The sequence below is a fragment of the Aptenodytes patagonicus genome, chromosome 9 (genome assembly GCF_965638725.1).
Source record: "Aptenodytes patagonicus chromosome 9, bAptPat1.pri.cur, whole genome shotgun sequence".
Classification (NCBI taxonomy): domain Eukaryota; kingdom Metazoa; phylum Chordata; class Aves; order Sphenisciformes; family Spheniscidae; genus Aptenodytes; species Aptenodytes patagonicus.
Window position 1 is genome coordinate 993,370 of NC_134957.1, and position 23,199 is coordinate 1,016,568.

Genomic DNA, 23,199 nt, shown 5'->3' on the forward strand with positions numbered 1-23,199 from the left:
TAAGTTTGTATGGACTTTGGCTCATGTTAAGTTTCTGTGACGCTCTGTAGATATTTAAAAAGTTTTCACAAAAGTTTTTCAATGCAAACGGGGTCTCTTGGCACCAGCAGCTCTCTCAGGCTAGAATGTCCCCCTGTGCTGTAGGATGCCCTGCTTGCAGGCTAGCTGCCAGCTGCAGACTGCTGTGAATCCTCCTCTCTGCCCAAGAGCAATTAGTCACCATCTTACGATATTAAAAACTTGTTTGATACCTGTCTGAGCAAATGTCCATAATGTTATAGGAGAAATTTGCCCTGATCTGGTTCATCCCAGAGACTGACTTGCCCCAGCTGTGGCTTAACCAGACTGTAGATCCCACTTGCATTGTGTTGGAAAGGGATAAGGTACTGCGGCTTGCTCACAATGCAATGTACAGGAGCATCGGGGCCTCGTTCCCTGCTGCCTGGCCTCTCCTTAGGTTTGGCACAGCTAAGACATGCGAGTTGGAGTGCAGGTTTCATTTGGGGAAAAGCAGTGTTGTAGAACCCTGCAAACTTAAATGCTAGCTTTGGGGAATAGTGTGTTATTCCGGGGACATCTGCAAACAATGTTGTGGTGGAAGGATGGTGTCAAATATAAAGCTCAAACCCTTTCCTTAAATTTTAACTGTTCTGGATGTGGAGCTTTTTAAGAATCTTTCATTGAAGTTTTTTAGTGCAAAGTCACTGGCCTTGAGAGCCTTTTAGAACCATGAGTCAAGTGCCTAAGATTAGAAAGTTCAGAAGATAATGTGCCCTGCTTTTATATATATATAGTTCGCTTGTATTTTGCTTTCTGTTTTTGAAGCCTTTTGGAGATGTGTTTTTCATATTTTGTCTGCAGCTGTGAGACCTACTGTCTCAAAGGGCTGGGATTTAAAAACCCAAGACACAAGATACTAAAATACTTGCAAGGAAAACTTGTGACAGTTGGCAACACTAGGTTAGTTTCATTTTTCCCAAAGTAATGTGAAGGCAGGAATCTGAGTAACTCACACTGCTGTTACCTCTCATAACTGGACTGTGCTTTTGCGGCTTAAAAGTAATGAAGTAAAAAGAATTCATTTTATATTAAATAGTAGCAAGTAGGAGGAAGAAGTATTTTACGATGTTTATCAGAATTCTTTATAATGTTGTTTTAAAAAATAACTTTAAGATTAAAATTCCAGCTTTGTCCTGTATTTCAGTCGTTCCTGTAAAAAAGCGTATTCTATATTTTTCCTGTTATATGTTATGATTCAGACCTGTGAGGTGCTATCTCTCTGTGAGGTGCTAGCTCTGTTTCTCTCCTGGGAGCAAACTGCATGGAGTATTTGGCTTTGATGTAAGCTTTTGATTTTCCTGGGTCTTGTTTTTCTTGTTATGTTTTAAATATGGATATTATTATAATGAGCAAGCTACCAAATTATCTCTAGTTCTCAAGAACTAAGCCCTGTTCTTCCAGCCTTTTCTACCCTGCCCTCCCAATTGCACTCCTAGGTGTTGTCACTGAAGCCTCACAGCTCTTCTGGAGCTCAGTGAGAAGTGACCCTTTCTGTAAGCTGTCAACCGAAGTGGTTTTATCTCACTTGCCATATAAGTAGCAGAACTTACTTTGTTCTCAGTGGGCGGCAGTGGTGTGGTGAGTAGGATCAAGGAGAGAAGTGCAGCACCCCTGTTTCTGAATGAATCAGCTGCTCTGATTCAGAGCTGGGTCTCGTAGTGTTTCAGGGCTTCTGTGCTACAGTGCTGATATTTTTGGCAAAATAAAGCCCTTCTATATCCAAATGACTACAATAGTGCTTTTATCTAGAAAGTGCAAAGTATTATGTCTTTCAGTCTTCTAAATGAATTTAATGCTATAGAAGAATCCAATATAAAAAAAATTTGCTTGGTACTGTTATGCCTTATGAATCCTCAATGAAGTTACAATCTCTAGTTTTTGGTTGGTGGGTTTTTTCTGCTTTCCTTCTCGGTTCTGTGCTTGAACAATGTCTGTCCTCCCACATAGCTTTGCTGGGGAAGTGAAAGCAGGATTAAGTTTGAATTTCCTTACTTTCAGAGCTCTTCTCGTCTGTGCCCAGGACAGTTGCCTGTCGGTTTTGTGGGGCTCAGGTCCCCATATTTGGTGACGTTTCTGTGCCTTAGGTCAGTGTATGCCATAGTAATAACACTTACACCATCCCTTGGTCCTCAGCAAATGTGAAGTTGTACAACTTGGCTGGTAATGAAAGAGATATATTTTAAGATAATATGCCTTACTTTGCACTTGCCGTTGGCTCAAACGGGATCCTCTTTGTGTTCAACATTTTTTTTGATTGATACAGAGACAAACTACTGCAAGAGGATTTCTTGGGTTGCATCAGCTGTGCTTAGGTGACTTTCTTCAATGTTTCAGAGGCATTTGGTTTATAACATTTTGCATCTCAACAGCTCTCACAGCAGTACATAAACACTGAGACTGCAACTAGGTCCAAAATCCCCAGTTTTGCTCGGAAGCTGTAAATTGGTATTTCTACCCATTATGTTTAATGACTGCTGGTTGCCTCTTCCATCCCTGAGGTTTCTAATAGCTTGTATGGCACTCCCCACTTTGGTGAACGTGTCTGCCTTCCTCCAGTCCTCCTTTCTGGTGCAATATTGCTGATGTGTGTTCCCAGGTGTGTGTTTTGATAGCTTTGGTCTGAAATAATGCTCAGATGCCTGTTTTGCCAGATCTCCTTGCTTTCTTTGAAGCTCTTGCAAAGTGTTGTGCAGTAGCATATCACCACCAGCACAGTTTTTGCTATCTATCACCTATTGATGTTCTTCTTGTCCAAAGGGGTTTTCCAGCAGAGAACATCATCCTGTTTTGTGTCAGTATCTGTACTGAACTCCTTGGTTTTCTGACAGCTCAGACTTGCCGAACAAAGCACTTGCGTAAGATATTATTTTTAATGACACTAAGAGGTCTGTTAATTTTGGAGCAGAACATAAAGCCTCATTCTGCCTAGGGCAATCTCATGGAAATTTTTATGTTGTAACTGGAAACAAGGCTTGGGTCACACTCCACACAGGAATTTCTCCTCAGTAAGGTTCAGATGTTCATGTAGCCCTGTGTCATGGGCTTCTGCATGCTGCCTTCCTCATCTTTACATAAGGATCACCTATCAACAGGAGTGAATTCATTTTTACTTTGGGGAATTACTGAGACAGTTCATTAAAGGGCCTGCAAGTTAGTCGTGAGTTCAAAACCATATGCCTCTCAGATCAGCCAGAGTGACTGGCCCAGTGGCTTTTTCCCCAAATCATTAAGGAGATAGCTAGTAGTGGTGGCAGCAGGGGTTTGTGCCATGTCCCCTAGTCTGAAGGTCACGATTTCAGCTCCGCAGACTGATTCCCACCAGCAAAGCACTGTGGCTCACGGCAGCATCAACGGGGTGGGAGACGCTCCTTATGACCCATGTGGATGAAGCTGATTTTGGTCTCACTGAGTAGTTAGTGTTTCTAATTGCTATTTGTGCTGCTTTAGTGTAATACAACTGGGAACTGAGAAATGTGTTTGCTATTTCTTTGACCTTTATATGCAAATCTTCCTTGAGGATCAGATGTGTGTGAGAGAAAAATGATGCCAGTGTAATTTAAAAATTATGTGATAACATTTGTTAGCTCATCTGCACATGGAAGTCTATTATTGCCTGTTAATTAATGGAAATAACATAATTGTTTCATTTTTAGAGTGCTGTCATTTATCAAAACATGTGTTTGTAATGGTTACACTGCCTGGTGTAAAGTTGCTTAAAATATTAGGTTACCTGGCCTGATGCTGCTTGTTCTTAAATATTCCCATGATCATGTCTTTATATTAGTTGGTGGCAGCTTTAGAAAATGAAAATGTAAGATGCACTTTTACCATCACAGAACTCGAGAGGTGTTTGGGTTGTTGTTGCACAAATATACCCAAGCCCCATTTCTGCAACTGTTCCAAATGCTGGTCTGCTGATACAGGGGAGAAGATCTCCCTTCAGCTGGGATGTGCAGGAAACGTGGTCAAATAAATGGGAATGATACAGGAATCAGGGCTTTGGGCTTCTGCTTCTTGGCTTTCCTGTTTGCTAATAGGTCAACAAGCCAGCATAATTAATTAATCCAGCCTGCTCAGAAGTTGTATCTATTTGGCACAATGCATGCATGTATTGGGAATCCCAAACTACTGTTGATGGAGCAGGAGTGCCTGCGTGGCACAGCACATGCTGTGCAAAGACATAGTTGAAACATCTTCAGTGAGACTCCCAAACACAGCCTGGCTGTGGTTGTGTCACACATCCCCACATTGATCAGCAAAGTAATTAATGGGCTGTGTGCCCAAAGAGATGTCTCTGCTGCTGACTCCCCACCCTTAGTTCGTGTCTCTCCATGCAGTGCTTGCTGTGTACTGTAGTTGTACTTACAAACTAATTTCTGCCTCAAACTGTTAGTTTGTTTGAACTTCTTCTCTAGTGAGAGACCCACTCTTTACTCAAAGACTTCAGATATCAGAAAAGGTATTGTGTCCGTTGCCTTCAAACGTACTTTTGCTCCTTGTGAGACTAAACAAAAAAGAATTAAATTCCAGCTTAACTGAGGTCAGTGGCAAAACTCTCATTCACTTATAATCAATGATGCCAGCACCCAAATTATTTTGGTTTGTGGTGATACTGAAGTTGTTAGAGATCGGAAGCCAGGAGTGATGGACCTGCCCTATTGTTTCTGATGGAGTATTTCCCTCCTGTGAAGGGCTGCTTGTTACCAGAGGAACAGAAGTGTTCCTCTTTCAAACATGCTTTACCCAGAAGGGGGGAAAAAAAATGTTTTCCCCCACTTGACAACTGACGGTTTGTTACTTCTTTAACTCTGAGCTGTTCACATAGATATTACCTTGCTGACAAAGTGAAAGCAATTTAATAATCGCTTGCAAGAGAAAATCGACTCCATTAGAGTTCAGTTGCCTTTGTTCCAGCCATTAAAATGCAGACACTACCTGATTCATATATAAATTGTTTTGATAATTTCATTATTTTTCCTTAATTGAGTTTATTAAAAGTGCATTTGACCACCTCCCTCTGACATACTCGTGCTAGCATGACCTGTGTAAGGAGAGGTTGGTCTCCCATCACCTATCGCTTATGTGGGGATGGCTCTCTTTGGGTCTCTGACCACAACACAGCAGACATCCACAGCCTGACTGGAAAACCTGCTGATGCACCTGAAAAATTTCACCCAAATTTTAGGTAAATGTAGGAAAAATTATTCCTTTAAAAAAGGAAAGGGCTGCTTTGGATCCTATTTGAATGATGCGACTTCTAAATACCAGTTTTCCTTCACTTCTAAATGCTAGGTTTCCTTCGTAGGCTGACATTGAGACCAGAGGTTGTCTTTACATTACAGTGTCTGCTTCTTTGTTAATCTTTAACCTTCATATTTTCTCCATCGTTATGTTCCGCATTTTGTCTACAGCTTCTCTCCTATTTTAATTTTCTTTATCTGGTCCCTAACCATTTTGTTAAATGCAGCCAAGCACCTGCCTGCTCTTTGCAGCACCAGCCATCTCAGGACTGCTTCCCTTGCTGCAGTTTCAGCATGCCTTGTGCACTCTATTTGTGATAGAATCTGAATTGTACAAAATCCTTATTTCATGTGTAAGCTCATAAAGAGAACCAGCCATAAAGAGAACCAAATTGCATCAACTTTTACAGACATCCTTTACCTTTCATGTCATGCTGGAAACTGAAGTATTTTCCATTATGTTTCATCTCCTTCATTTCATTTTTTCTGACTCATTTACTGATGTCATAGATGACAGTTTGTGTCATTGCAATTTGCTCCCATGGAAATGACTCCTGCACATGTGCGCATGGCATCCGACTCCTCGCTCTTCACTTCTTACATAATTCGGGAACTGTCAGAGCTCTACCCCAATGTGCCCATCTGTCTATTCTCTCAAAGTTAATGAGCCTTTTTCTTCTTGCTTCAGGCATATTACACACCCTGACTTATTCATAGATGATGTCTATTAAAATTGTCAAATGCTTTGAAAATTAAATTATTTCTCTAAGTAAAGAGCCTGCTTCTAATCTCGTTGAAGATGTTTCAACGCAATTGGCCTATTTTCTAGTACAAATGAAGAGTGACTATACTGAGGTCTGTCTGACCAGAGAGGGATTGGGCCTTCTTGTTTAATTGAAGATATTTGTGATTTACTATAGTGTAAGAGCTCAGAATCTGCCCCTGACTTAGTCTGGGACCAGCAGCACAACACTGAATTTACCTGGAATAAGGCATCCAGATTAAAGTGACCTCTCATGGCATGAAGCAGTCAGCATGGGGGGGGTTGCTTGTTTGCTTTTAGAGTGGTGGAACATACAGAAAACCATTTGATGTTAATTATTACGTTTCTCAAAAGGGTGAAAGGGAATGAAGGGAAAAGACCTACAGTTCATAATAGAGTTGCTACATCAGTCTAAGGAGAATTAACAGTGAATTATGAGTATGAAATAGTAGGGCATTAACTGAAGTTAGATAACAATAAGCAAAGCAGGGGGAAAAAGCTCAAATTCATATCATTGTATTAAGAAAATCAGTAGTGAATTTAGTTCATACTGGAGTGTGTTTTCCCCAGAACAATTTGGGGGAAAAAAAGAAAAGTAATTTAAGATTTTTAATAGTCAGTCTTTCTATATTTTTCTTTCTTCTTTCTAAACCCAAAGCTGATCAAACATTTTGATTTCTGGCCCCTTTTTTCTTTCTCTCAGCTGTAAGGCTTAGGAAAGGAAAGAAGCTAGAATTAAAGAAATGAAACAAAATATTGTTTTGAAAAAGTCAAGCTAATAAGACCTTTTTTTAGAAGTCTAGATAATAAGATTTCATCAAAAAGCACTTTGTTGGAACAAATCAAAAGAAGCATTAAACTGTCCCTATTCAATGCTGAAAAGGGAAAGCAGGCTTTGCAAGGTGCCTGTGTACACGTGCAAGGATGCATCTCATCAGAGAGAGAAGGAAGGGAAAATGGAAAAGAGGTGAAACATGGGATCCTGGATCTTGGGAGGAAAGCTGGCCCGAGGGAGGAGTGCTGATGGCCTCTTGGGCTGAATCTGTGGGTCAGCCTCCTTGGAGCTAGTCTGGGTGCATGTCGATGGGAGGGTAAGGTCAGCAGGGCTGTGGGTGACCTCCCCAGGGGATAACCGATGTTACTACCCTGTGGTGCTGTGGGTGAGGAAGGATCAGGGCAAAAACTGATGGAGATAGCCAAGGCAAGAAGTCTAATGGTGTGGGAGTGAGGAAGAGGGGGTGAGAGCAAGTTGGTATGCAGAGAACCATGTAATCATTTAGATGCTAAAGACCAGTTAGATGATTGATGTAGCTGAAGAAGAAAATATACTTTCTTGCAAACACAGAACTTGCCAAGAAAGGCAGAGGAATACTTGGAATTCGGAAATGTGTTATGAGAGGCTTTGCCTAGATATCACAAACCTGATTGTGCAAGTAGTCTCTTTTCTTCAAAGCAAGAGTCATGACTATGACCCTGCCTCAGTGGAGCCTACAGAAAGAAATGCAATGGGGACACAGGGGTGGTGGTGGTGGTCAGTTCCACCTTGTTGGAGTCTACCACATATTGTCTGCTTGTATGGTTAAACAAGCCAAGCATTTTACTCTTTTCTTCTCAGATGACTTTTGTTCTGCTATCCCCATGGATGTGTGCAGCCCAGCATCTGAGCTGGCTGCATACGTGCTGGTGCTGGTCTGCATGGCCGTGTCCATACGGCCCAGCAATCTCCAGTGCTTACTCAACTTCTCAGTCCACTAATGCATCTTAGGTGCAACATATCCATGGCCTGCTGCCTGGAGCTCTCTCACAGGCAGGACGCTTCTGCCCATGAATGCACAGGCTTGTTCTTGTTTGAGTCATCTTTCTTGAAAATAGAAGATTAGTGTATAAAAATACAAGTATTAGGACTCAAGTATCTTGTGCCAGTAGCATTAATTCCTCCTTATCTTTACAAGAAATCCCTTACTTATATATATAGCTATATATATAGCTTAGATTATATTTTTCTCTTTCTTGTCTCTCTTGTGCTGATGTATGGCTCAGACACTGAAGTAATTACCTTTGTTTCCAACTGATAAACTCTTAGTTGAGTGAAGTCTCAGTGAAGTAAGGAGGGGGGGCAGCAAAACCGCAACCATGGACTTCCGGAGGGCAGACTTTGGCCTGTTCAGGACACTGGTTGAGAGAGTCCCTTGGGAGACGGTCCTGAAGGGCAAAGGGGTCCAGGAAGGCTGGACGATCTTCAAGAAGGAAGTCTTAAAGGCACAGGAGCAGGCTGTCCCTGTACGCCATAAGAAGAACGGGCGGGGAAGACGACCAGCCTGGCTGAACGGGGAGCTCTTGCTGGGACTCAGGAAAAAAAGGAGAGTTTACCACTTGTGGAAGAAGGGGCAGGCAACTCAAGAAGAGTACAGGGATCTCGTTAGGTCGTGCAGAGAAGAAATGAGAAAGGCAAAAGCCCAGCTAGAACGCAATCTGGCCACTGTCGTTAAAGACAACAAAAAAAGTTTTTACAAATATATTAATGACAAGAAGAGAGCCAAGGAGAATCTCCATCCTTTATTGGATGCAGGGGGGAACATTGTCACTGAGGATGAGGAAAAGGCTGAGGTACTCAATGCCTTCTTTGCCTCAGTCTTTAACAGGCAGACCAGTTATCGTCAGGGTACTTGGCCCCCCAAGCTGGAAGACAGGGACGGCGAGCAGGATGAACCCCCATAATCCAAGAGGAAGCAGTCAATGACCTGCTACGCCACCTGGATGCTCACAAGTCTATGGGGCCGGATGGGATCCACCCGAGAGTGCTGAGGGAGCTGGCGGAGGTGCTCGCCAAGCCGCCCTCCATCATTTATCAGCAGTCCTGGTTAACGGGGGAGGTCCCGGACGACTGGAGGCTTGCTAATGTGACGCCCATCTACAAGAAGGGCTGGAAGGAGGATCCGGGGAACTACAGGCCTGTCAGCCTGACCTCGGTGCTGGGGAAGATTATGGAGCGGTTCATCTTGAGGGCGCTCACAAGGCATGAGCGGGACAACCAGGGGATCTGGCCCAGCCAGCACAGATTCATGAGAGGCAGGTCCTGCTTGACCAACCTGATCTCCTTCTATGACCAGGTGACCCGCCTAGTGGATGAGGGAAAGGCTGTGGATGTGGTCTACCTGGACTTCAGCAAGGCCTTTGACACCGTCTCCCACAGCATTCTCCTGGAGAAGCTGGCGGCTCACGGCTTAGACAGGTGTACTCTGCGCTGGGTCAAAAACTGGCTGGACGGCCAGGCCCAGAGAGTTGTGGTGAATGGAGTTCAATCCAGTTGGCGGCTGGTCACGAGCGGTGTTCCCCAGGGCTCAGTACTGGGGCTGGTCTTGTTCAATATCTTTATCGATGATCTGGATGAGGGGATCGAGTGCACCCTCAGTAAGTTTGCAGACGACACCAAGTTGGGCGGGAGCGTTGATCTGCTCGAGGGTAGGAAGGCTCTGCAGAGGGACCTGGACAGGCTGGATCGATGGGCCGAGGGCAACTGTATGAGGTTCAACAAGGCCAAGTGCCGGGTCCTGCACTTCGGCCACAACAACCCCATGCAGCGCTACAGGCTTGGGGAAGAGTGGCTGGAAAGCTGCCTGTCGGAAAAGGACCTGGGGGTGCTGGTCGACAGCCGGCTGAACATGAGCCGGCAGTGTGCCCAGGCGGCCAAGAAGGCCAATGGCATCCTGGCCTGTATCAGAAATAATGTGGCCAGCAGGAGCAGGGAAGTGATCGTGCCTCTGTACTCGGCCCTGGTGAGGCCGCACCTCGAATACTGTGTTCAGTTTTGGGCCCCTCACTACAGGAAGGACATCGAGGTGCTGGAGCGTGTCCAGAGAAGGGCAACGAGGCTGGTGAAGGGTCTGGAGAACAAGTCTTCTGAGGAGCGGCTGAGGGAACTGGGGTTGTTTAGCCTGGAGAAAAGGAGGCTGAGGGGAGACCTCATCGTTCTCTACAACTCCCTGAAAGGAGGTTGTAGCGAGGTGGGTGTCGGTCTCTTTTCCCAAGTAACAAGCGACAGGACGAGAGGAAATGGCCTCAAGTTGTGCCAGGGGAGGTTTAGATTGGACGTGAGGAAAAATTTCTTTACTGAAGGAGTGGTGAAACATTGGACCAGGCTGCCCAGGGAAGTGGTTGAGTCCCCATCCCTGGAGGTATTTAAAAGACGAGTAGATGAGGCGCTTAGGGACATGGTTTAGTGGGCATGGTGGTGTTGGGTCGACGGTTGGACTCGATGATCTTAGAGGTCTTTTCCAACCTCAATGATTCTATGATTCTATGATTCTATGATTCTATGGCTCAGACACTGAAGTAATTACCTTTGTTTCCAACTGATAAACTCTTAGTTTACAGCCAAATTCTGTTATTTATAGTTTGTATTATCAAATACAAACTATCAAATTATCAAATACAAATTATCAAATTTCATTATTAGTTATGTCATTAGTTCAGTCCTCAAAGCCATTCAGCTTCTCCTGTGCCATGTTCCAGCCTATCCCAATGTGGGTGTTGCATCCTGCTTTTTAATCATCAGTGCATTTAATTTCCAAAGTAAATGTTTTGTTTTGGCATCATTAAAAAAAAAATCAGAATGAAATGACTATCAAGATCAAACTTTGCCATCTTCAATGAACAACTTACTTCCAGACCAGGGTTTGGTTTTTCAGCCTAATCCATTTTCATGTACTCTGCAGCCAATTCCATGGCAGTTTCACAACTGCTGTGTTCGTCTTTTTCTGTGGAGTATACCTAATAATTTCCCTGGTGACACCATATCAAATGGCTTAATGAAGTCTGTGTAAATTAGAAGCACTGCTTTTTTTTTTTGCCTAGAGAATGGTGTATTAAAGAACAAACAAACAAAATCCCAAGACACTAAGTCAAGACTGTTACAATGTACATCTGGGAAACTCATGTCACATTTTATAGCACTTTCCATGTATCTTCATGTCTTTAATTTTCCTTTTAAACCTGTTCTGAAATTTTGCCTGGTTAAGGTCAAACTAAGAGCTTTATGATTGTGTGGATCACTTTCTATCTTTAAATGCAGGCATCACACAGACCAGTTATTTTAGTCTGATGTTGTTCTTTGTCTTTTTTTTTTTCCCCATACCTGTTGTTGAGTTTTCTTTTCTACCTACTTTTGTCTTTAGGGTTTCCTTTAGTACTGATTTACCAAAATATCCAGTTGTGATATATTTAGATCAGAGAAGTGTTGGCTTTCTGAATTTATACTGTCAGTCATCCCCTTTCAGGTCCATATAGATCAGTTTTCCAAAGAAAAAACCCCAAAAAACACTAAAAAGTGTGGGGGGGGGGGGGGGCAGGGCCAGAACCTTGCATTTTTGCAGTGTTCTTTAGGAGGGTGTGTGTGTGTGTGTGTTTTGTGTTGTGGTGTTTTGTTTTTTTGTTTGGGTTTTTAAATCTCTTTAAGGAATTACTTAACTTACCTTTTATCAGTCTTCGCTCCCTAACATTCCTAGGATCCAATGTATTCCTCATATATTAAATAGCCTTGTGAGAGCCTGTAAAACTGGAAGAAGAGGAAAAATACAGCTGCCAGATCATGGTCCCCTCCTCTGCTGGGGAAGGCAGTAGAGCATCTCCATAGACCTTAAAGAAGAGGTGCAGTGGTGGGACCAGAGCTTTGGTGTGTGAGAGGCTGCACACTGCCGAGAGCTGGGTTTGAATCACTCCATGAGCATTAGCCATACAATAGTAACCTTTGGCTATTCTTGCTATGAATAGCTACATTTTCTATGTAATTGTTCTTATATCAACTGTTGTTATGTATGAGATACAGATAAGTCAAGTAACTCATGAATATTTCAATAATCCCTTCTCTGACACTGTACAGGTATGTGAAAACACATATTTAATTATACTATTTAGTAAAAGCCCTGAGTGGTTTGTCAGTTCGTTAGGGACACATTTTATCATGCTTTGCCATTTGCTTTGCTTTTTCCTGGCTTATCTGATGCTGTGATTTTTTTTATTATTATTTTTTTTTAAAGATGTTCAGGCAGCACTGACAACAGGAGGGGCACTCAGTGGCATATATTAATAATGCACCACAACATTAGGTAGGAGGCCTCTATTAAACATCTTATAATTTAAAATAAATAGCTCTCTGAGCTTGGAATTAAAGGGTTCTGCAGGTTCAGGTGCTTACTGGGAAAATCAGTTTAAGGGAGAAGCGATTTCAGCCGTGTGAACCCCATGGTGAGCAGCCACATCCTGGTGATGTACCAGGCTGCACACAGGTGCAATGGGTCGAGCTGCCTGAGCCCAGGGTCCATGTGCAAAGCAAAGGGGAGATTCTCCCTGGATCACGTGTGGCATGTGGTGCAGGGTGTGCCCCACATCACTGCATAGTAAATCCAAGTTTCTTCATTAGAAAATGAGTGATGTTACCAAACTGGCGTGATTTCAGAAGACAGAGAGCTGGAGTGAAAAGAAAGCTACAAATGCAACATCAGATGATTTCTTGCTTGATTAAGAAATTTGCCTTATTAAGTAATAGATGAGTCACCACCATTCCCCTAAAAATGGGCACATGTGTTTTATGTAATGGTGTGTGTATGTTCATGCCATGACTCATGATCTGGCCTGGTGAATATTCATGTTCTTCCTTTATCACCATTGCAAAGTATGCACAATAACTTAAGAATGTCAGGTTCATTTTTACTGAATGTGAGATTTCCCCAAAAACATAATCCTGAAGTGATTTATTTTCACATTATTTTTTATTTAGATGCATGTATGTATTTAGGTGAGTGTCGTGGTTTAATCTCAGTCGGCAACTAAGCACCACGCAGCCGCTCGCTCACTCCCTCCCGCCCGGTGGGATGGGGGAGAGAATTGGAAGAGCACAAGTGAGAAAAACTCATGGGTTGAGATAAAAACAGTTTAATAATTGAAATAAAATTATAATAATAATATGATGATAATAATAATAATACACAAAGCAAGTGATGCACAGTACAATTGCTCACCACCCGCCGACCGATGCCCAGCCAGTCCCCCAGCAGCAGCCCCCCCGGCCAGCTTTCCCCAGTTTATGTACTGAGCATGACGTCACATGGTATGGAATGTCCCTTTGGCCAGTTTGGCTGTGCCCCCTCCCAGCTTCTTGTGCCCCTCCAACCTTCTCAGTCAGTAGAGCATGGGAAACTAAAAAGTCCTTGGCTAGTGTAAGCATTACCTAGCAACAACTAAAACATCGGTGCGTTATCAACTTTGTTCTCATCCTAAATCCAAAACACTGTGCCAGCTACTAGAAAGGAAATTAACTCTATCCCTGCCGAAACCAGGACAATATCCACCCCTTATTCTATACCATCTGCATCATGCTCAAGTCTCATATTTTCCAGTACATTTTCATTAATCACCACCCCCCTTTTTTTTTTAATATATATATATACACACACACACACAGAGATATCATTCCCTTTGTCTGTGGGCCATCCCTCTAAAACGTTCGGTGAGTTCATTTAGTCCATGACTTCGGGCTCCATCTGTCAATAATCTTTCAGGGCAGGAAAAATGGAGATGGTATGTGGTGTTGGATTGTTTCATGTTGAAGTCAGTTCTGGTACCATCATCACTGTGCTTTGCTTGGTTTCACTGAAGTTATTCTTCATTAGTCTGGGTGGCCGCAGTGCATGTCACCGGAGTCTGAGTGGCCGCAGGGCCTGTCGCCGAGGTTGGAGTGGCCACAGTGCATGTCGCCGGGGTTGGAGTGGCCGCAGGGCCTGTCGCTGGGGTCTGAGTAGCTGCAGAGCATGTCACTGGGGTCTGAGTGGCCACAGGGCCTGTCGCCGGGGTCTGAATGGCTTCACGGCATGTTGCTGGGGTCGGAGTGGCAGCAGGGAGTGTTGCCCGGGTCTGAGTGGCCGCAGTGCCTGTCGTTTTACTGTCAGAGCCAGAGACCTTCTCTTCCCTTTGAGGGCACTGAATGGTGTTGAACAGGGCTCGGTAGGCATGGGCCAGGCCCCAGCACGTTGCAATGATCTGCATCTCTCTGGAGTTGCCAGGGTGACAGCATACTTTGTCCAAATATTCTACTAACTTTTCAGGATTCTGCACTTGCTCAGGGGTGAAGTTCCAAAACACTGGATGTGCCCACCATCCTAGGTACTTGCCCATCTTGTCCCACACACCCTGCCACTCATAATTATTCAGCCTTGGGGCAGATCTCTGGATGATATTCTTAAATTGCTTACCAACTTTAGACAAAACCGAAACAATATTCCCAGGAAGTATTAATAGAAGTATCTTAACTGCCCAAGGATGTTCAAAATACTGAAAAGTTACTGTAATGAAGGAGGAAACATCATAGAAGAAGGTAGTGACCCTGCCATTCTGTATTTCCTCCGTAAAAAAACTCTCAGAAAAGTTACTGCAATTGCTAGTTGTCTCCACGAAATGGTCTCCGTGGTACAGTAACGGCTTCATTGCGAAATTTACATACCACACTAATGTCAAGGTCAATGTTCTAAAAACAAACCTCACAAGCGAGACATCACTATTCACTGCAGACCACAGCAAACTGCAAAACCCAACACCAATCTTTAACAAGTACAGCAGGAAAAAGAGCACGATGCAGATTATACAAATCAATATCGAGAACCAACATTGTGACCCACAACTACTAACAGATATAAGTTCCTTAATACACTCCAGTTAATCTGTTATTATCTCAAACCCTTCGAGTCCCACGTTGGGTGCCAAAAAGGACTGTCGTGGTTTAATTTCAGTCGGCAACTAAGCACCACGCAGCCGCTCGCTCACTCCCCTCCACCCAGTGGGATGGGGGAGAGAATTGGAAGAGCACAAGTGAGAAAAAGTCGTGGGTTGAGATAAAAACAGTTTAATAATTGAAATAAAAAAAAAAAAAAAAAATAATAATATGTTAATAATAATAATACACAAAACAAGTGATGCGCAGTACAATTGCTCACCACCCGCCAACCGATGCCCAGCCAGTCCCCGAGCAGTGGCCCCCCCGGCCAGCTTTCCCCAGTTTATGTACTGAGCATGACGGCACATGGTGTGGAATGTCCCTCTGGCCAGTTTGGCTGTGCCCCCTCCCAGCTTCTTGTGCACCTCCAGCCTTCTCAGTCGGTAGAGCATGGGAAACTAAAAAGTCCTTGGCTAGTGTAAGCATTACCTAGCAACAACTAAAACATCGGTGCGTTATCAACTTTGTTCTCATCCTAAATCCAAAACACAGCACTGTACCAGCTACTAGAAAGGAAATTAACTCTATCCCTGCCGAAACCAGGACAGTGAGTTTTCCCACGGGTGCATACATACTGGTAACAAATGCCATATATATGGTAACTTAGAATTATGAAGATATTCAACCACACATGGGATTGAGCACTGTGCTGCAAAAACTGCTGAAAATTGTGGAGTCTTCTGTTTTTTAAATAGGCGTGGCTTTAAAGCTCACAAAAAGTTAGCTACAGAAAGCCAGGCAAGTGTTTTTGTTGTTTTGTTTTATTTTGGGAGCAAACATTGCAAGTGCTCACTTCCAGACCTTAATGCTGTAAACAAAGAGCTGTCATGCAAAGCATTTAAGAGAGGAGAGAAAAATTGGTTTTCATGTGAGTAAGAGTTTAGTACTTTACTACAACAACCCTGAAAAGCTGAGGGTAAAAACCCTACCACACAAGATTTTCCACCAATGTTAGATTTGATGTTTACCACGTCATACGGCTGAATTAAAAAGGGACTGAGGGAATGTCATCCTGGTGGTGGCAGAAGCGGGGGGTCTTTACAGCCACAAGAGCTGCCTTGGGGGATTCTGCAGACTCTCAGACCTTTGCGTGGCAGGGAGAAAATACACGATGCCTATAGCAAGTGTTGACTTTTTAATGCTGGTACTGAATGCTTTCAGTTGTTTATCAATAAGGATGAAGCAAAATCCAAACTTTAATTCACTATTAACATCATACACAGTGGCAGGTAAACATCCCACACAATAATAAGGATCCCAAAATATATCTGCCAAGGAGGCTGAGGGATGCTCAGCTGGTCCTTTTACAAAGGTGAGTTTCAGCCACTGGGGACATGCTTATTTAAAAAAAAAAAAAAAAGGCAGTTTGGAATGATAACTACACATAGAGAATACGAACAACTATGGTGTAATCATTCCAAGAAGTTAGGACAGTATGTGATGAGACTCAGATTTATTCTGTTGTAGTATTTCTGTGTGTCTGAGCTGAGAGAGCAAGTTTATCATTGCAGGGAGTGGCAGAGCATCTACATCTTCTTGTGAGGTTCCCAGGTGCTCTTCCACCAAGGGAAAATAAAAAATAAGGATGCTAGTCTTACTGCCAGAAGGTAGATTAAGATCTCTTCTGTGTTCTTGTATTGCCTTGAAATGTCTGGAAAAGAAATTAATGCCTTTCTGACTCAGTATGAGGGAAGATACAGAGAGGGAAATTAATGCTATTTGGTTTTGGACAGAATGGTAGTGATTCATTATTATGACCCTACAAAATATCATTACTTGAGCTTGTGTCTGAGAAAATCCATTTTCCTCTTGCTGTGAAAAAATGAAATATCTGTTTTAGTTTGCAAGTAATTAAATAGTTATTTTCTTCGTTCGAATTAAAAAACAGTGGTAAAAAGTGGTGTTTGGGGAGGTTTCCCTAAGGTTTTATTAAGTGTTTTTTACACTGATTTATCTCCAGTACCTGCTGGGAAAACTTTCAGAATTTCTTGCAAAACTGAAGAGGGAGTATTGAATAATTCCTTGGAAAGAAAGTCCCTAATCAAACTGCTAGTAAGACGGTCCCCAGTTCAAGAGTGGCTCTGGAAAGTTTTTAAATACTTAAAAGTAGGCATAAGCACTTCTCTGGACTGATCTTCAGTTAATTTGGAAGTGGGTATCTGCAGAATAATCATTAGGTTTTGATTTTTCTTTTCCCACTGAAATGATTGTGAAAACATGCCTCTGTGTTGATAGTACATGTATTGCTTTCAAAAAACAGGAAGATTTCCTGATGCTACCAAGTGACTAAAACGAATTAGGCATTTCTACAATTGCCACTTTTCAGCATATACTTGAACTGTAGGTTCCTCAGATGCCTGTGACCTCAACAGGTGACCAGAGGTGAGGACTTGGCATCGCTGTGTGCATCTCAGTGGTGTGATGAGGCATATGTTGGTGCAGCTTTAGGGTCCTCATCCTCACATCACGCAGACTGGGGTCCTTACAGTTGTGCTCTCCCACATGGACAGGCAGTTTTATTTCTGGCCTTGGGGAAACAAAAGGGGACAGGATGTGCTGGTCTTATCCTGAGCTTAAGTAGTAGGGTCAAATATAGGCTGTGTATCCAGGGATAGGAGCTCGAAAACACCCCAGGTTGGACAGCTTTGCTCAGAAGCACATTCCTGATCCAACTGTAGAATAATTTAGGCTGGAAGAGACCTCTTGAAGGTCTCTAGTCCAATCCCATGCTCAAGGCAGGACTAACTTCAAAGTTAGATTGGGTGTCTGGGGGTAATCCCCAGCTGTATTTTGAGTATCTCCAAGGATGGAGATCCCGCAGTCTCTCTGTCACCCACTTCCCTTGTCTGACCACCCTCACTGTGGTTTCTTTTATCCTTTTTCCTGTTTTATACATGATTTCCTTAGATCTATCACTGTGACAGTTGCTTCTTGTCGTTTTGCTGTGCAGCTCTTGGAAGAGTCTCACTGTCTTCTCTATAAGCACTAGCAGGTAGCTGTAGACAGCAAATACGTCCCCGTTCAATGCTTTTTCTCTGGGCTGAAGCAAACCCAGTGTTGAACCAAACCCAGTATTTAATGTGCTTCAGCCCCAATCACATTGGTGGTCTCTGTTGGACTTGCTGCATTCTCACACACCACTTAAAAACCAATCTTCATAGAAATAGGGATGCATTAGTGGTGCTACAAAAAGGAGGAAGTTGAGTTGCAAGTGCCCAAAATATGGAATTTTGTAAACATAAAAATACAATTTTATTCGGTCACTAAAACTAAAGGGGGCCTTGCAAGGGTGTCATGAAAAGATGTATTTTAAAGCAACCTTCTGTTCCAAAGAAAGTTGAAAATGAATTTGGCAATGCATTAAAAAAACAAATTAGTAAAGATGCAAATAGCAGGAAACACAGAGTTTAGAGTGAAGAGTGAAGCCTTAAATCTGCCTTCTTGAGCCTAAACTGTGTATCCTATTATATAATTTAAAATTATTTTCTATTTTGTAAAGGGCTTCATGGAGCTATAACAATTTATGTCAGCTGACTATCTGGCTCAGATAGTTGTGGACTATCTGCAACTGTTTTCCTGTCAAAAGTTGCAGTACTTGCAGGTCAGTTTACTCAACTTCAGATTTATCTGTACCCTTATGGAGGTCTATCATCAAAGCCAAGGCTGAAGGAAAAACTTTTGATTTAAAAATATGCTTGATCTTTAACAACTTGTTGGCTTTCATCTGCTTATCAATGAAACGTGAATGTGACTCAGAATTGAATGCTGCTGATAGTTTAGGAGAAAAAATCTCTTTTGCTCACATATGGCCTTTGTGCGTTTGACAAACCATTGGACGTTGCTTGTTTTTCTTGTGGTGAGGGAATGGCTAAAAGTCATTGCTTTTGATCATTAAGTACTTTTGTTTTTTACAGCAAGACTTACCATGAATTAATGTATCATTCTCCTCTCTGAGTCTGCCTGAGACTCAGGTTCTTTTTTTGGGCTAAACTGACAATCCTTGATTTCTTACCCAATTTCAAATGCATATGTTAACATTCAGGCTATAAGTCCCAGAGAGTTATTAAATGATTCACAAGAGCTCAGGAGCTCTGCAGTCTGTCCAGGAGAGGCAGGATCCTGGCTGGGGGCCGGGGAACATCTCGAGTTTTCAGCAGGTGGCTGATTTTCTCCAGGAAAAAATGTTCTGAGCTTTGAAGGGTAAAACAACTAAAGACGAATGCATTTAATTCAAAGGAAAAAAAACCTGTGTTTATTCCAAGAAAGGTTGGTTTGTTTGTTTTTTTCCTTTTAGCAAGAGTAATGGTGGTAAACACTCCCAAAGGCGTGTGAAACCCCCCCAGTGCCCCACCGGTACAGACTTAGGAACCACCGTAGCTTTTGTTTCCCTTCAACTTAACCTTCTGGAATATCTGAAAACTTCAGCACACCAAACTCTTGTTTTAAATAATTCATGTGTTCTTGATAGGAGAGAAACAAAAATGTTTTTCTAGCTTCAGTTTATTCTAAACTGGACTTAAAGACTGAAGGAAAAAAACGTGCCCAAAGAACTCATTACTTACCTCTATCAAAAAGCAAGAGTAGCATAGACAAGAACTTGGCTTTGCTGAATGTTTAAATTATAATTTTAAGGACTGTCAGCAGTAGATTGAACTGGAGTTGATGATTGACCACAAAATTCAGTATGTGTGCTTTGAAGTTAGCTATTGGAAAAAATCTGTGGTAGGCACAGGTTTTAATTCAAAATTATAGAGATATTTCTTAAATAGATGCAGAATTCATTAATAAAATGTGAATTATTTTTCTGGTACAGTGATGTGCTTAGAAGACTGTAGCTGAAGGAATTAGTCATAAAGTTTTACCTTGGGGAGACAGGGATGCAGTGAAAAAGAAAGCTAATGACTTCAAGCCAGAATCTATGTAAAATAATATAAAAGTATTAACAAAGCAATAGGATGGTTAATTCTGGGGGTGGAGCCCAATCTTGAGCATTGCTGTAGTCAAATTCCCATGCGTCATTTTTCAAAATGAACATGCAAAATGTTTCCTCTATTGATTTTAAGGCAGTTGAGATAGTGGTGGGGGGTTTTGTTTGTTTGTTTGTTTTACCATTATCTTCGATAAAACCTACACCACTTTTGAAACCCCTTGTTATCCTGATGTCCTCTCCAAGGTATTCCTGCCACTAGAGAACCTGATGCTATTCTGGGATGAATAAAAATGATTCTCCAGGCAGTGAAAACTGAAAATAAAACAATAAATAAAGGCACTGTAGAAAAAAGGGGGTCAATGAGACTTGATAAGGACTCTAGCACAGTTTTTTTCACAGAAATGTGGTAGAATGGAGCCAGAAGCATTAGCTCAGACCTGAGTCACCTGTTTTCCATGTAATGTTTTTCTTTCTGTTTATGCCAAAGTAAGAGGTGAAGGTCCATCACTGTTTATGCCAGACCTGATGATGGCTGAATTTAGGCAACATCAAAACAAGTGGTGATGCTTTTCTGGTGTGAGAGATTAGCTCTTCCTTCCTCCATTTCCTAGGTGCGGGGACCTGGTTGCACCCAGGTGTGGCTGTCGGTGGCAGCGAGAATGAGGGCTGCCTACTTCTTTCTGGACACCATCAGGGACAAGGTGACATACAGAGCAGTGCCAAAATCTTCGATCCATCTAAACCAGTAATTTGGGGGCTATAGGGTAAGGCAGAGCTCCTGCCAGTATCATTGCTTTTTTCTACACATCTCTCCTACATATGTACCCTGTTATTTCAGGTATTGCATTTCCGTAAGTGCATCTGGAAGATGCTTTTTTAGGTGTCTCTCCGATTTCCTTTTCTCTTCCTAGTTCTGTATTGGCACAAAAATAGTAATGGTTGTCGTCATGAGTCACTCCAAGTAATAGACAGGTGAATGGGCCAAGTTTTAAAAGAAATCATAATTTCTTCTAATAGCAAAGATGGAATTTGGAGTCTGAGATTCATTTTTACCATTATAGTTCTAATTAAAAAAATTTAGTTTCTCAATATCATAGCATAATTTTACTCTTGCATGTAGAACATGTGCATTTTTAACTACTGACAGGAGTGTGGGGGGAGGATTACTGAGAAATCTGTTAGATTTTAGAAAATGTAATTTTCTTGCTGAGAAGTTAGTGTATACCACATTTGCAGAATTTACTTTGTGTAGAAAGCATTTTGCTCAAAGTCTTTGTGTGTGTGTGAAAAGTTCTCATTTAGAACAAGAAAATGAATTTTGAAGTCTCCCTTTCTTAGACCTTCCTGGCAAAACAGATTTTTTTTTTTTTTTTTCCTCCTGTGAATAATTTAATTCCAAGGAAATTGGTTTTGGTGACTAGTATAATTTTGGAACCTCATGCTTTGCAGTACATTAGTAGCCAAATAACATACATTTTATTTTTAATAATAAAACTGATGAATAAGCAAGTGATAATTCTGCCTACTGATTTTTTTAACTCCATGCTCTGATGCAACATCATTCATGTAAGAAAATGTTACTGCAAATACATTTGTGAAATGCAAGAGAGAATGACCCTACTTACCATTTCAGAATTCAGTCCTGAGCAGTTACAATATCAGACATTTTTAACTCAGAAATCTTATCTTGCAGTTGGGTTGGTTTTTGGTTTTTTTATGATCCAGAGTTGAGGCATCTCCCTGCCCGTGTTCCTTTGGTAACCCCAACTAGCACCTGCCAGGAACGTCAAGCTCATTCACATCTATTGCGAGAGTAGTGGTAGCGTCACCTTCTCCAAAACCTCCAAGAGCTCAGACTTGGGAAGAAGTAAGACCAAGGCTGGGCGTCCTGCTGTCTGACTATGTCCTCATGTTTGGGCATGAACTTTCTGCTCATCCTGCCAAAGTATTATTGTGGCATGAGCAGGAGTGCCCAAGAGTCACGGAGCCAAAAAGAGAGAGTTTCTGGAGACCCAGAAATTCCCACTGGCTTTAATGGGGATGTCCTGCACAGCGAAGCTCAAGTGCCACAAAGCTGCCTAGTGCCTCCTTCACTGTGGAACGGTGATTTGGCAAAATGGTTAATTTTGTTCACAGCTTTAAAGTAAAAGCTGTGTTTTGAAAAAAAAACCAAAACAAAACCCAAAAACTCTGAAGTATTTTGAAACTTTCTAGAGACTTTTTTTAGACCAGCTAAATTGGAAAAATAAATGGTCCAGTGACTACTTGCTAATTCATCTGCATGTGCAGCTGCAAAATTATTTTCTGTGCACATAGTGCAAAACTTCTTCCTAAATATGAGGTTTAGAGACCCTTTGGGAGTAATTAACTATAATGCAGAAGCAAATCTGGGTTCATTGTATGCACTGCTCATTTAAGAAATGTTTTTGTGCACAAAGCCCATTAGTAAGTTTCCAAAACCTCCATGAATGTTAAACATTTTATTATAGGACTCTGAGCGCTTCTTATTGTACATAAAATCTAATGTAATCCCATGAATTACACTTAGCTTTTGATCCCTGGGTAGCAAATTGCTGTGTCACATGTGTGCCACAGTGTATTCAAGGGCTAAAATCTGGCTTTTATTTAGTTATTTATTTAACAGTGATAGAACAGTTTTTTTTTCCTGTGGACTACACAAAAAGTCGAGGATATGCTCAACATAAGTTGCATACTATTGATTTTATTCTACTTACTGGTCGACTTCCATACAGTGTGTGTGGTTTTTTGTTGTTCTACTAACTGCTCTTCTTCTGTGCTTTTAGTCCCATGCTGTACATGGTTGTTAGGATCTTGACTCTGATGCAATGGAAATGCAAAGCAAAGCTGGTGTTTTAATCAGTTGTACAGGATTGGCAGTCAAAACAACTGAGTTCCTGAGGATGTGATTAAGCCAGGATTGGGAATACATGCCCTTAGCCTCAGCAGGTGTAGGCATGTGCCTGAAGTTAAGAGTATGTTTAATTTGCTGAATTAGGTCAATGCATGAGGCTAATGGACTCCTTCAGAGGCAGCAGCGTGATGCTTTCTGGCCTGTATTACATGAGCGGTCAGGGGACGTAATCTGACTTGCCCTCACTATCAACTAATTTGTGAAGAAACATAAATCATGTGAGATACTCTGAGGAAATCTATCCTACTGACTGCGTGTGTTATGAGGGTGCTGATACTTGCACGTGCTGGGCACTAGTCCTGGACAGCAGGCCAGTGGGGACTGGGTTTACTGGCCCAGCTGCGTGCTGGTAATTAGCACGGAAGCACAGTGGCACAAAAACAGATGAAGAAGAGCAGAAATGACCGCTCAGCTTTTATAGAAGTTTGTCTTTTCTCATCTCTTAACTCTTTGTTATCTGTTTGTTTGAGAGTTTGACGGCATAGCATTGTATAATGTTACCTAATATAT

The 23,199-nt window shown here is 42.1% G+C and overlaps 1 long non-coding RNA gene across 1 annotated transcript in view; it reads left to right on the forward strand.

The window, feature by feature from the left end:
- LOC143164372 (uncharacterized) overlaps positions 1–23,199 on the forward strand; it is a 161,489-nt gene that overhangs the window by 137,645 nt on the left and 645 nt on the right. The window lies entirely within an intron of this gene.